This window comes from Tursiops truncatus, chromosome 1 (genome assembly GCF_011762595.2).
Source record: "Tursiops truncatus isolate mTurTru1 chromosome 1, mTurTru1.mat.Y, whole genome shotgun sequence".
NCBI lineage: Eukaryota > Metazoa > Chordata > Mammalia > Artiodactyla > Delphinidae > Tursiops > Tursiops truncatus.
Window position 1 is genome coordinate 92,475,652 of NC_047034.1, and position 15,876 is coordinate 92,491,527.

The following is a 15,876-nucleotide window of genomic DNA, read 5'->3' on the forward strand; positions in this document are numbered from 1 at the left end:
ATGCAAATAAATCAATGTGATACACCATATTAACAAATTGAAGGAGAAAACCCATATGATCATCTCAATAGATGGAGAGAAAGCTTTCAACAAAATTCAACACCCATTTATGAAAAAAAAACCCTGCAGAAAGTAGGCATAGAGGGGACTTTCATCAACATAATAAAGGCCATATATGACAAACTCACAGCCAACATCGTCATCAATGGTGAAAAACTGAAAGCATTTCCATTAAGATCAGAAACAAGACAAGGTTGCCCACTCTCACCACTCTTATTCAACATAGTTTTGGAAGTTTTAGCCACAGCAATCAGAGAAGAAAAGGAAATAAAAGGAATCCAAATCGGAAAAGAAGAAGTAAAGCTGTCACTGTTTGCAGATGACATAATACTATACATAGAGAATCCTAAAGATGCTACCAGAAAACTACTCGAGCTAATCAATGAATTTGGTAAAGTAGCTGGATACAAAATTAATACACAGAAATCTCTGGCATTCTTATACACTAATGATGAAAAATCTGAAAGTGAAATCAAGAAAACACTCCCATTTACCATTGCAACAAAAAGAATAAAATATCTAGGAACAAACCTACCTAAGGAGACAAAAGACCTGTATGCAGAAAATTATAAGACACGGATGAAAGTAATTAAAGATGATACAAATAGATGGAGAGATATACCATGTTCTTGGATTGGAAGAATCAACATTGTGAAATTGACTCTACTATCCAAAGCAATCTACAGATTCAATGCAATCCCTATCAAATTACCACTGGCATTTTTCACAGAACTAGAACAAAAAATTTCACAATTTGTATGGAAACACAAAAGACCCCAAATAGCAAAAGCAATCTTAATAACGAAAAAAGGAACTGGAGGAATCAGGCTCCCTGACTTCAGACTATACTACAGAGCTACTGTAATCAAGACAGTATGGTACTGGCACAAAAACAGAAAGATAGATCAATGGAACAGGATAGAAAGCCCAGAGATAAACCCACACACATATGGTTACCTTATCTTCGATAAAGGAGGCAGGAATTTACAGTGGAGAAAGGACAGCCTCTTCAATAAGTGGTGCTTGGAAAACTGGACTTGAAAAATAGGTCCATGTAAAAGTATGAGATTAGAACATTCCCTAACATCATACACAAAAATAAGCTCAAAATGGGTTAAAGACCTAAATGTAAGGCCAGAAACTATCAAACTCTTAGAGGAAAACATAGGCACAACACTCTATGACATAAATCACAGCAAGATCCTTTTTGACCCACCTCCTAGAGAATTGGAAATAAAACCAAAAATAAACAAATGGGACCTAATGAAACTTCAAAGCTTTTGCACAGCAAAGGAAACCATAAAGAAGACCAAAAGACAACCCTCAGAATGGGAGAAAATATTTGCAAATGAAGCAACTGACAAAGGATTAATCTCCAAAATTTACAAGCAGCTAATGCAGCTCAATTACAAAAATCAAACAACCCAATCCAAAAATGGGCAGAAGACCTAAATAGACATTTCTCCAAAGAAGATATACAGACTGCCAACAAACACATGAAAGAATGCTCAACATCATTAATCATTAGAGAAATGCAAATCAAAACTACAATGAGATATCACCTCACACCAGTCAGAATGGCCATCATCAAAAAATCTAGAAACAATAAATGCTGGAGAGGGTGTGGAGAAAAGGGAACACTCTTGCACTGCTGGTGGGGATGTGAATTGGTACAGCCACTATGGAGAACAGTATGGAGATTCCTTAAAAATCTGCAAATAGAACTACCATGTGACCCAGCAATCCCACTACTGGGCACATACCCTGAGAATACCATAATTCGAAAAGTCATGTACTAAAATGTTCATTACAGCTCTATTTACAATAGCCCAGAAATGGAAACAACCTAAGTGTCCATCATCGGATGAATGGTTAAAGAAGATGTGGCACATATATACAATGGAATGTTACTCAACCATAAAACGAAATTGAGCTCTTTGTAATGAGGTGGATGGACCTAGAATCTGTCATACAGAGTGAAGTAAGTCAGAAAGAGAAAAACAAATACCGTATGCTAACACATATGTATGGAATTTAAGAAAAAAAAAATGTCATGAAGAACCTAGGGGTAAGACAGGAATAAAGACACAGACCTACTAGAGAATGGACTTGAGGATATAGGGAGGGGAAATTGTAAGCTGTGACAAAGCAGGAGAGTGGCATGGACATATATACACTACCAAAAGTAAAATAGATAGCTAGTGGGAAGCAGCTGCATAGCACAGGGAGATCAGCTAGGTGGTTTGTGACCACCTAGATGGGTGGGATAGGGAGGGTGGGAGGGAGGGAGATGCAAGAGGCAAGAGATATGGGAACATATGTATATGTATAACTGATTCACTTTGTTATAAAGCAGAAACTAATACACCATTGTAAACCAATTATACTCCAATAAAGACGTAAAAAAAAACATTGTGTTTCACAGTCCACCATTTCTGCCACAAATAAAACATTACTTACTCACGCTTGTGTATTCAAAATTTCCTAGTTTGCCTAAATTACACCTGGGCACAAAATGCATTTTTAAACTTCAGTCCTTTAGATGTTACTGTCTCAGGCCTTGAATACTTTCATATCCTTTTCATCGTATTGAATTTCTATTCATTATGCAATGTTTAGTTCAAGTGCTATGATCTCTAAGAAGACTTCATAGATTCCCCGTCACAATGAATTACTCTTTACTCTTGCTTCACTCAGCATCCTACATGTGTCCTGGCTCAGTATTTATATTAATTTGACTTTCATTATTTTATTCATTTATATCTCTGTATCTGCCTTGGCTAATATTTTCAAAGACAGTAGGACCAATCATCTATGACCACGTTATATCCATTACTCACACAGCATCCAGAATGATATGTTTATGTAATAGACTTTATGTATTAGAATACTTTTAGATTCACAGCAAAATTGAGCAGATAATATGGGGAGTTCACACATCCCCTATACCTCCATCATACACAGCTTCCCCCCACTATCCACACAGCACACAGAGTGGTATATTTGTAATAACGTATGAAACTACACTGACACATCATTACCGCCTAAAGGCTAGTCTTTACATTAGGGTTCACTCCTGGTATTGTACAGTCTATAGGTCTTGACGAATATGGGATGACATATATTCACCATTATAGTATGACATAAAAATAGTTTTACTGCCCTAATAATCCTCTGTACTCAGCTTATCATCTCTCCCTTCTTTTCCCTAAACCCTTGGCCACCACTGACTTTTTACTGCCTCCATAGTTTTACCTTTTCCAGAATGTTACATATTTAGAATCATATAGTTTGTAGCCCTTTCAGAATGGTTTATTACACTTAGTAAAATGTATCTAAGTTTCCTCTATGTCTTTTCATGGCTTCATAGCTCATTTATTTCACTGATGGATAATATTCCATTGTCTGGGTGTTCCAAAGTTTATTTATCCATTCCTCTAGTGAAGGACATCTGGTTGTTTCTGAGTTTTTACAACTATGAATAAAGCTGCTACAAACATCCATGTGCAGGTATTTGTGTGGACATACATTTTCTCCCCATTTGGGTAAATATGGAGGTGTGTGATTGCTAGATCATATAGCTAGAGTATGTTTATTTATTTTTTTATGAGTTCTTTATTTCATTCACTTATTGTCAGTTTATTTATTTATTTATTTACATGACTGTGCCGGGTCTTAGCTGCGGCACACGGGATCATCGTTGCTGCATGTGAGATCCTCATTGCAGCATGTGGGATCTTCAATGCAGCATGCGGGATCTTTAGTTGAGGCATGAAGGCTCTTTCTTGCAGATTGCGGAATCTAGTTCCATGACCAGGGATCAAACCCGGGCCCCCTGCATTGGGAGCATGGTGTCTTAACCACTGGACCACGAGGGAAGTCCCTAGAGTATGTTTAGTTTTGTTAGAAAGTGCCAGAGTTTTCCAAAATGACTATCATTTTTCATTCTCACAATCAATGAATGAGCATTCCTGTTGCTCCACATACTTGCAAATATTTGGGATTGTCAGCTTTTTGGATTTCAGCCATAATAATAGGTATGTGGTTTTAATTTGCAGTTCCCTCATGACATATGATGTCAAGCATCTTTTCACATGCTTACATTTATCATCTGTATGTCTTTGATGAGGTGTCTGTTCAGATAATTTGTGTATTTTTATCTGGGTTGTTCATTTTCGTATTGTTGAGTTTTAAGAGTTATTTAAATAATTTGGATTACAGTCTTTTATCAGGTGTTTCTTTTGCAAATATTTTCTCCCAGTCCATGGCTTGTATTCTCATTCTCTTGACACTGTTTTCACTAGCACAGAAAATTTTACTTTTTATGAAGTCTAGCTTATTCATTCCTTCTTTCATGGATTTAGCCTTTGGTGTTTTATCTAAAAAGTTGCTGGCCAAATCAAAGTTATCTAGATTTTTTCCTATGTTATCTTCTAGGAGTTTTGTAATTTTCCATTTTATATTTAGGTGTATAATCAATTTGAGGTTAATTTTTTCAAAGAGTGTAAGCTCTGTGTCAATATTCTTTTTTTGCCCTGCATATAGATGTTCACTTGATCCAACATCCTTTATTAAAAAGCCTGTCTTTTTTATATTTTATTGTCTTTGCTTCTTTGTCAAAGGCCAGTTGACTATATTTGTGTGGGTCTAGGCTTGGACTCTCTATTCTCTCCCATTGATCTATTTGTCTATTCTTTCACCAATATCACACTCTTTTGATACTGTAGCTTTATAGTAAGTCTAGAAGTTGGATGGTGTCAGTTCTTCAACTTTGTTTTTCAGTCTTAAGTATTGTGTTAGCTATTATGGGTCTTTTGCTTCTCCATATAAACTTTAGTATAAGTTTGTTGACACCTACAAATTAACTTGCTGGGATTTTGATTGGGTTTACATTGAATCTATCAATGCTGTTGAGAAGAACAGATATTTTGGCAATATTAAAACTTCATATCTATGAACACAGAATATCTCTCCATTTATTTAGTTCCTCTTTGATTTAGTTCATCAGGGGTTTTTAGTTTTCTTCATATATATCTTATACATGTTTTGTTAATTTATACCTAAGTATTTAATTTTCAGGAATGCTAATGTAAGTTGTACTGTGTTTTAGATTTCAGATTCCAACTGTCCATTGCTGGCATATAGGAAAGTAATTGACTGTTGTGTATTGACCTTGTATCCCACAACATAATATGATCACTTATTAGTTTCAGGATTTTTTTGTTGTTGTTGATTCATGTAGATTTTCTAGAGACAAACATTTCATCTTTGAACACAGTTTTATGTCTCCCTTCACTACATGTGTAGCTTTTATTTCCTTTTCTTTTTATTAGCTAGAATTTTCAGTACATTTTGAACAGGAGTGGTAAAAGGGGACATCCTTGTCTTTTTTTGATCTTAGTGGGATAGCTTCTAGTTTCTCATTATTAAGCATGATGTTGGCTGTAGGTTTTTTTGTAGATATTCTTTATCAAATTGAGAAAGTTCCCCTAGTTTTCTGAGAGATTTTTTTCGTGAATAGATGTATTCTGTTAAATTCATTTTCTGCACCTATTGATATAATCATGTGATTTTTCTTCTTTAGACTGTTGATGTAATGGATTAACTGATTTTTTTAAATGTTGAGCCATCCTTGCATAACTGGAATAAATCCCACTTGATGGTGGTGTATAATTTTTTAGTATATTGTCAGATTCAATTTGCTAATATTTTGCTGATGATTTTTGCATCTATGTTTATGAGAGATATTGGTCTGTAGTTTTCTTTCCTTGTCATGTTTTTTTTTTTCTCGTTTTGGTAGCAGGATAACATTAACTTCATAGCATGAATTAGGAAGTATGTCCTCTGCTTCTATCTTCTGGAAGAGATTTCAGATAATTAGTAAAAATTTTTTCCTTAAATGTTTGGTAGAATTCACCTGTGAATTCCTTTGGGCCTGATGTTTTCTGTTTTTTAACATATTATTTAGATGCAATTTCTTTAGTAGACATAGGCCCAATCAGATTGTCTATTCCTTCTTGTGTGAGTTTTGAGAGACTGTGTCTTTCAAGAAATTAATCTGTGCCCAAATTTGTGGGCATACATTTGCTCGTAGTATCCCTTAGTATCCTTTTAATAACAATGAACTCAGTAGTGATGTCCTCTCTTTCATCTCTGATACTAGTAAATTATGTTCTCTGTATTAGTTAGCCTGTCTAGAGTCATACTGATTTTATTGGTCTTTTCAAAGAACCAGCTTTTTGTTTTATTGATTTTTCTCTATTGATTTCCTATTTTCAATTTCATTGATTCTTGCTATAATTTTTATTATTTCTTTTCTTCTTTATTTGGATTTAATGTTCTCTCCTTTTCTTAGAGTCCTAAAGTAGTAGCTTATATTATTGTTTTTAGATCTTTTTAAAGATAATATTAGCATTTGATGTGTGAAAAGAAGTATGTCAGGAATGACTAGGATGTGATCTGAGGACCTCCATGTTTGTTGCCCATGGTGGGCTTTTGCTAAACGTCTTAAATTAAAACTGCTGAATAGTTGCTGATTTGCCAAAAGGAAGGAATAAGATTGAAAACTGGACTTCTTCTGGATGAAAGAAAACGTAGCTTTCCCTAGTAACAGATAAGATGTGTTCTATAACCTAAACGTATATACAGAAAAATTTTACCCTCCAGTCCAAATTCCTGGTTCCCACAGAGGTTTCTGCCTGTGGCTGTCCACTTCAGCAATTAGTGAATTTCTATACCCACCTATGTCTCCAATTTTGAGTACAGCAGTTTTCCCTGTGACCTCAGTTCTCTGGAACATCTAAGAAGACCTTTTGTTTGTTTGCTTGCTTACTTTCCCCTGTTTGCTCAACTGTATACTTCCAAGCTCCTTACATGCCAGACTGGAAACCAGAAGTTCAAAATTGTATGTTTTAATACACAATAATTGGAGGATACTTCTATGCATCAAACTCTTCATGGCTTCTCATCTCACCGGAATAAAATCTGAGACCCTTATGATCAGCTTCAAGGCTTAAGGCTTAAATTGTGTCTCCCACTTGATTCTATAATCTCATATCTTATCATCAACCACTTTGATCTCTAGATTCTCACAACACTAGCCTCCTTTCCAAGCTTCAAATACACCAGTATCTTTCACACCTTATGACCTTTGCAGTGGTTCTTCCTGCTATCTTCAGTGTTCTTTCCCCTTAACTTCAAAGGGCTCCTTCTTTTAATTCTTGCTTTAGTTCAAATATCAACTACCCAGAAAACCACCCAATCTAACATAATTCTCACCTAGACATTTCTATCCTATCACTCTGTTGTATTTCTTACAGCATTTATCACAAACTGATATTTTGTTGTTTATTTTTCACTGATCTTAATCACTAACATATAAACTCTATTAAGCAGAGATCTTTCCTCTTCTGTTTATTGCTTTATCCCAGTGCCCAGGATAGACACTCAAATAACATTTTCTGTAAATTAATTAACTAATTAATGAATTAATAGCCTCACAGGCTATTAATATGGCAGGTTGATTTCATTAATGGTCTAATTTCTTCAACCTTCTCTCTACCTACATCCTTTCCGTATGAATTTTTAATTATTTTTATTAATGAGATAGGGTCGATTTCCCTCCCTGATCTTTAACCTGATTTGGCCAATAAAATATGGAATAAGTGAATGTGCCAGTTCTAAGCCTATGTCTCAAGAGGTCACTTGAATTTTTACTTGCTTGCTTTTATCCATCTAGTTTTGCCATAAGGACATGACCAGGCTAGACTGCTGAAGGATAAATCACATGGAACAGAGATGTGTCTTCCCAGTTGTCCCAGCTGAGGTCATCCTAGACCAGGCAACAACCATCTGATTGCCAGACATATGAGAGGCCAGTTAAGATCAACAGAGCTTGATCTTTAGCCAACTGCAGATACAGAATGAGCCCCACCAACACTAAAAGAACCATGCAGACAATTTACAGATTCATGAGCTAAGTGAATGGCCATTGTTCTAAGTCACTGAGTTTTGGGGTGGTATGTTTTGTAGAAATATTTTGATAAGAGATAACTCATATAACCACAAACCACTATATCTTATTGTAGATTCTCAGTAATTGCTGGTTGAAATGCCTCTAAATTATATACATACCTAGGTGGAGCTTCTTTTACTAAAATTTTGCAGCTCCAACTCCCTGCTGTATTTCTATTTTTTTTTGCATTAATTAATTAATTATTAAAACTTTAGTTAGTTCTAATCTATTATGGGAACTGAGAAATACACCAGGCAAGCAAGAACATGTGAGTAGTTTAATGTAAGAGACAAACATGAACACTGATAAAGTGTAATACAATGTTTTTTGGTGTCATTTGTGTTCAGATTCCTATCTCCTTGTCTTGGGGAAATTATAAATACTACCCTGAATATAAAACTCAAAGGATGAATAGGAGTTGGAGAAATAAAGATGGGCAATGGATTCTACATAGAATTGAGATAGCACAGTTGATGGCATGAAGGCCTGACAGAGCTGGATGTGAGTGGAAATCATGAAAAAAGTAATAAATCTCATGCATAGGACATGGGAGAGACAAAACTGCAGTGAGACTAGGTTGGGGATGGATTGTGCAAGATTGTGAACAACAAATTAAGAAGTTTGATTTTTGTCTTGGGGGAATCCAAACACTAAGGGTCTGAGAAATGATTTTATATGTAACAATTATTTGGCAAGGTCATTTTTTTTGGTAGGTAACTGTGAGTAGTATGAGAAATGTGCTAAATACTAAATATGGAGAAAAGTGTGGGGAAGAGAAGATGTAGAAATCATTTCCCTGCTTTATTTTGAACTAAAATGAACATTTTCATCAAAGCTTGCCTCATTTCTTAATTTACATTTCTCTTAGTAGCAGCACGTTTGTCTTAGTTATGAAGTTCTAAACACGTTATAGCATTGATTACTTCTTTGTTATCTTCTTATTCAATATCACTATGTTTTATTAATTATTCCTACCTGAAAACTTTCCAGTCCATAACTTCTTATATATTTTTATTGCCACCACACTGTTCTAGTACCACTAGACATGAAACCTAATGGAGGGTGAATAATAACTTATACTGCACAATGTTTTTAATTTTAAAATCATTTTCACACAGTATTCTATTTAATGGTTGCAACCATCTTATTAAGTGTTTCATGTAGAACTTCTTATTTTCGCTTAAGTAGTGATGAAACTGAAGCTTTGAGAAGATAAGGAAAAGCTTGAAACTTCCAAGTTCTAATTCAGAGTCCTTTCCACTGTGCTCTACTATGTTTTGCTGGCCCTCGCCAGGAATGCTGCTGCATCACTGGCCTCTAATATTAGTATGCTGAGCACTTGGCAGAACTAATAGTCAGATTAGCCTTGGTAAGAGGAAGTTGAAGCTTTTGAGCATGTACTCAGCCTCTACAATCCCTGTTGCCATGCCATTCTGTATCTGACTTTTTAGATCAAGCACCATGTTGATTAAAGAAAGATCCTGATTGACAGCTATAAAATAGCTACCTAATCAATGGTAGCTGCATTTGCTTTAGATGCCCTTTAATTTGCGTTCACATTGGACCAAATAACCTCATGCTTTGTGCCTATTCCAAGAGGTCTTTCTGCATAACTGTACCAGACATTTTTGTCACTAAGTCTGCAAACGCGGTTCTTTAAAAATCCCGGAAACAGGGAGAAGAGCCCAGTTTATCCCCTTCTTGCTACAAGTTTAGTGCTCTTCTTTCTAACCTGCAGTTAATTTCTAAGTGACTCAGCACCAGAACATTTCAGATCTCAATGTATACATTTATTCCTAACAGCATCATACTATTACATTTATAACATTTATGATTTATAACATTTTAGATCCTTCAGAAGAGGTTTTTAGGAAAAAAATATAAATTCTTTAAGGTATTCTGTATTTTCTTAAATGGTAAAAAATCAGTACTGCCTTCCCTGAAGTATTCACTCTTATCTATTTACTAATTTTAGTTAACATTATCCACTAACTGAGAGATTTCTAGGACTTATACAATGATATAAATGTAGGAATGTTACTGTAGACATCTTTGGATGTAAAGTTCTCCTCCTGAGACCTTGACTGTTTACAAGTGGTTCTCAACCAGGACTGCACATTAGAAAAAAGTGAATAGCAAAGAAAACCCACAACAAAAACAAACAGACAAAAACAACCACCTTCTCCCCCAACTTCCACCAAAAAAACAAAAACAAAAACAAAAAAAAACCTCTGGAAATGGAATTAGGCATCAGTCTTTTTAATAGCTACCCTGGATATTTTAATGTTAGACATCATTGATTCACTTAAAACCCTTCAAATTCTCTAGTTCTTAAACTAGCCATCTCAATTCACAAAATTATTTAAAAATTTATTTTCTATAAATATATTGCATATTTTTGCCTAAATTGTGATGTTTCTAAATTGCATTCTGTGTCACACAAGTCTCTGAATCTTTGATTTTGCAAACTGATCTTCCTCCTTTCATATACTCCCATATTATTTCTGGAAGTAAAAATAATGACAGTTGTATAAAAAGGGTAATATACTTCCTGGTGATGGTGATACTTAATTTTTTTAAGTAAATCTGCTAAGGGTGCTTTTTTTGAAATTCATGATAAATTTAATTATAAACTTGAACTAAAATGTACATCGTAGATAGATTCTTTTTCCTGTGATGTATTAATAATTTAAAGTTCCTAATTCTCTATTAAATAATATAGTTAAAAATGTTAAAGTTTAATTTTTAGGTTAAATACTTTTATAATAACTTCAAAAACTCTTCATAATTTCTTTTTTATGATAAATGTAATGGTTGATTTTTTTTTTACAAAAGAACATGGAAAGCAGAGTAGCACACCTACACAAAATCACCAAAATTCCAAAATTTAGAGAGAAGTATTTTTACAAGTTTAGTATAAATGATTACAGTACTTTTAATGAGGTGATAAAGTTCCTAAAGACTAAAAGTTTTCATAGAAGTGCTTCTTAAGGATTTATAAAAGCATTTTGACAAATATATCCCTATCAAAACTACTGATGTCATTTGACTGTAATGTCATTTGATGTCATTTGACCCACAATCTCTTTTTTCAGTCACAAGTGGTCTCTCTCCAGCACTACTCCATCAAAGCCCTTCTTTCAGTAGTTATTTCAATAACTGTGTAGATAATCCTTTAATAAGCTGGCCACTCAGATACTTGAACTCTTCCAGTGAACTCTTTTCCACACTTCCTTACCCGCTCACTCCTGTGGCCATATATTAGACCTAATCATTACCAATAACTAAAACCCTTCAACGTATAGGTTTTAAGTATCTGACATTTAAGGCACCATCTTCTATTTTTTCATCTCACACTTTCCAGTAAATCTATCTATCTGTCTATCTATCTATCTATCTTCCATTGATCTACCAGATTTTATATTCTACCAACTTTTATGTTCTTCATCCTCTTTTCTACTTATACTGAAGCATCTATTGCAACTTCTATGCCACCATCCCCACCCTTTGTACTCACTTGACAGAAAAAACAATCTTGATTAAATATGATTTCCCTACATTTATCTTATACACTTGCTTGCTACACTTAAACTTGCTAATAGGGGAAAATACAAGCATGCTGGCTGCTCTTACTTTAAATACATGGTGGTCTAATCTCAGATTGTTCGTCAGGACTGTCTGGCAGTCCTACTATGTTTCCTCATGTTATTCACACTCTCACTCTCTTAGAGCATTATTTCAAATGTCTTATCTCTTTTCAAATACCTTCTACCATCCTCATTTTAGTTCCTAGTTCACTATAAAACAAAAAAAAAAAAAAAAAAAACTTAGAAGAGAACACATGGAATCTAAACCTAACACAGCTACCTATTTGTATGAATGTATTACCTCCATTCTGTTACCATGAATTGACTGTCTTTCATCTTACCTAAGACGATATACTCACTTGTGCTCTGGACCCATCCTATATCACGCTCTCAAGGGCTTTGTTCCTGTAATTCCTCCCACGATAGCCTAAATCATTTTTATTCCTTTCCTCTGAATATTATCATCAGAATTTAACCATGAAATTATTGTCTTATCTCTAAAAAAATTTCTTTCTTGACCCTATCTCCCTCCAGTTACCAGTCCAGATACTTACATTTGTAAAGATCACAATGATGTCCACTGCTGAATCCAATACTTAGTATTCATTGCTCATAGGACAGAGACAAGGAAGACTTTATTCAAGACTATTACAAAAGAGACACTGAACTCAACTTCACTTCACTAAAAGAAAGACAGAAATACTTTTAAGCACTGGTACGAGCTAGTGGAAAAGTACTGGAGGACTTTGAGTGGGTAAGATTGATCAATGTGATATACCTAGTACATTGAGCCATTCCTGAATTTGAAAATGTTTTTCTCTGTGATTAGGCCATCTGTGTTTGCTGATTGACACCCACTGAAGTCAGGTTCCTACACTCCCACAGACACTAGGAGATAAAGAATCTATATCCTTTAATTTTTACATTTCAAAGAGATAGTTTCCAGGTTCTTGACAAAGACAATTCCTAGGTTGTAATATTGGCAAGAGGTTGAGAGAAGATTTATATATATTTCAAAGGGACAGATAAAGAATATATAATTGCAATTTTTCTAAATTAAATATTCTACAAAAAGGGATACCAGGGGTTTCTGTCAGAAAGCAACTAAAGGTTAGTCAAGCAGAGGGGAATGTTGAGGCCATTTTGGTCAGTTACTATTACACAGTAGACATGAGGAGGAATAATTTCGTACCTTGGTGATCTATTGAGCATATTTTGACACTCCCTTGCCCAGTTTCCGTAGTAAAAGCACAATTGAAGGATCTAAGACACTTTAGGCATAAAGCTCTGAATTATGATACCAGGTAAGTTATATAGAACAGCAGAGGTGCCAGCAAGAGAGAAATCTAGAATGGATAAAGAGGAGGCTAATAATTAGTATCTGTTGCAGCTTCAAGAAAAGTGACAGAACAGGACCCGTATTTTGTCACACTAATATTTCTAAAATCCCAGGAAAAGAGGCCACCACAGCTTTTTGAGAATCTGCTTTAAAAAGTTTAAAGAAGAAATGGATCTAAGCAGCACAAGAGGTGAACTGTAATGGACCTCATCCTGGGCTACCCGGATGTCCTTTTCAGAACTGAATGCCCTGTTCCATCAGCCGCTGGGAGTACTGCTGAATGACAGCTCTCAGCTTGTCTTGTAAAATGTGCTGCTGAGTGACAGTTCTCAGCTTGTCTTGTAAAATGTCCTCAGCTCAAGAGATCCACTTTGCACAAGGGCCCCTCTATCCAAGGCTAGCCTTCATCCAATGACTAATCTACAGAGGAGCATAAAGTCCCAGCCTTCATACATCAATTTGTGACACATTCCAAGCCCCACACATCAACCTGGGACAATTCTAAAGGATGGTCCTAACTTCAGTATTCACAGAGGATGAAGTCTTCTTGTGACTCCATTACAGTCTCCAATTTCTCCTTCTGCTCTATCCTGCTTTTTTTCCTCATCACATGAGTGATAATCCTGAGAATACAGTCCAATAAATTTCTCACATGCTAATTGTCATCTCAGAGTCCATATTCCACAGACTTCAGCTTGCAACACTGCTAGATTTTCATTGGTTTTTCACAATTCCAACTCTTCCAGTATTTGCCACATAGTACATAAAAATATTCATCAGAGTACTGTTTTAATTATGGCTTTCCTCTGCTTAATTATCTATACTGATTCTCCATTGTTTATAAGATTATGTTCAAATTCCTTGGTTAAAAATGAAGTTTTAGTCAGTCTGGTGCCAGTTTTGAAAGCCAACTTCAGAATCCACTATTTTATGACAATGCCTTCTACTTTTACTTTAATTTTCACTGTCTATCCTCATATATCAATATTATCCCTCCCATGCACTTATTACTTTGTTTATGATGATTACATTTGGAATACACTCAAACCTATATTTTTCCAGATCCTGTCCATCTTTTATTAACCTTCAAATCTTTTATTAACCGTCTCTGATTCTTATTAGCTAATAGTCATTCCTCATCTCACAACTCATGATCATTATCTTTATTATTCATTAATTCACAATGAGAAACAAGAAATGAACATCTTGTACACAATTGTTTTATTAGAGGGAATGTAAAACATGAAAATAGCTCAGGCAAGGAATATGAAAACTCTTAAAAATAACATAATTTTGTCATTAACTTTTAATTAGCTTATGGTTTGTACTGTCACTTTAAAAATTTTTTTTTATCTGTGTAAATCATAAACTTCCCAATGTATTAATCATTACCTTAGGTACAGTAAGGAATTTGATCTCCTTCTCTCAATCTCTCTTTGCCTTACTTTCTTCAGTCTGATGAAATTACAGTGATCCAAAAATATGCATTCAAAAATTGCTTGTTGAATTGAACTGACAGAATATAAATTAGTTTGGATAATATATGTATGTTTTATTAGGGAACAGGGAAATAATTCTATAGAATTGCCCTGAAGAATTTTTCATGTATTAAAAAATTAAAACTAAAAATAACTGTGAAGAATATGCCTAAAGGCTCCTTTATGACATAGAACTAAAAATGAGAACCAGACCAATATAACAACAATCAAAACCTATTTTGATAAAGTTTGCAAAATATGAAACAAGATGACTATCACCAAAGATGAATATTTTTTATACTCTGGATAAAATTTCTTAGAATGTTGGATGCCATTTTAAGTTTTACTTCAATAAAAAATAAGTACAATATCTGAGTGTTATCAATAAGCTATATTCTATGATTCCACCAGAGAGCAGGAGAGCAGGGTAAATAAGATGACAAGCCATAAGGCAACAAATTTCCCTAGTACTTACTTCACAAATCATCATGCATGTTTAATATGAAGAAAGGAAGGAAGGAAGGGAAAGGAAGAAGAGAAGAAAGACTATTGCAGAGGGTTGAGCAGAGCTATAATTTCCTTGGGACTGCCAGGAATATTATTTAACTTGATCAGTGCTTTCCATGACGTACATCAGTGTTATCTGAGGGTAATTTCTTAAGATGAATACAAGGAAGTATTGAAGGAATTCATATGCCTTTTTTTACTGTATAATGAGAATTCTAACTCTTTTTTTTTTTTTTTTTTGATATATGACTGTTGACAGCTTTTATGCCTCACCTCTCTCTGTTTCCTTGTGTCCCATATAACTGATGAGCTGATAAGCAGTCTAGGTGCTATCCCCTCCTTAGGTGTGGAGCGGGGTGGGTATTTAAACCATGCAAACCCCACCCTGTGCTCAAGCCCTCACTGACCCACCCTCTAACCATAATAAAAACCCAGACCAGTTTCCTTTCCTTGCTTGCTCAAGCCATTCAGGGTCTGCTTAAGTGGCCTGACCTGCTCTCCAGAGATGTCAATTATGTAAATAATAAAACTTTTCATACCCTCTTGGGGTGTGTGTTGCACCATCAGTTTCAACATCTGGACCAAACTTTGGGTAGGGGTCCGTCTGCCTCTGTGTGACCATTACATGCTGCCACAAGTAAAGTAGTATTTTTCTTGAAAAAATTTATGGCAAATATGGTCAAAATGAAGCAGTATGTTCTGATTTTAAAATAAATCAATATGAGGACATTCTAGCTAGGGATTAGAAATTTGGAAATTTGTGAACCTTACCTACCCTGAATCATTAAAAATTGATATACTTGCTATTTATTTTTGCTAGTCTAATAACAGCTAACAATGCTGGGGCACTTACTATGTGACAAATACTGTGCTAAGAACTATATCATTTAA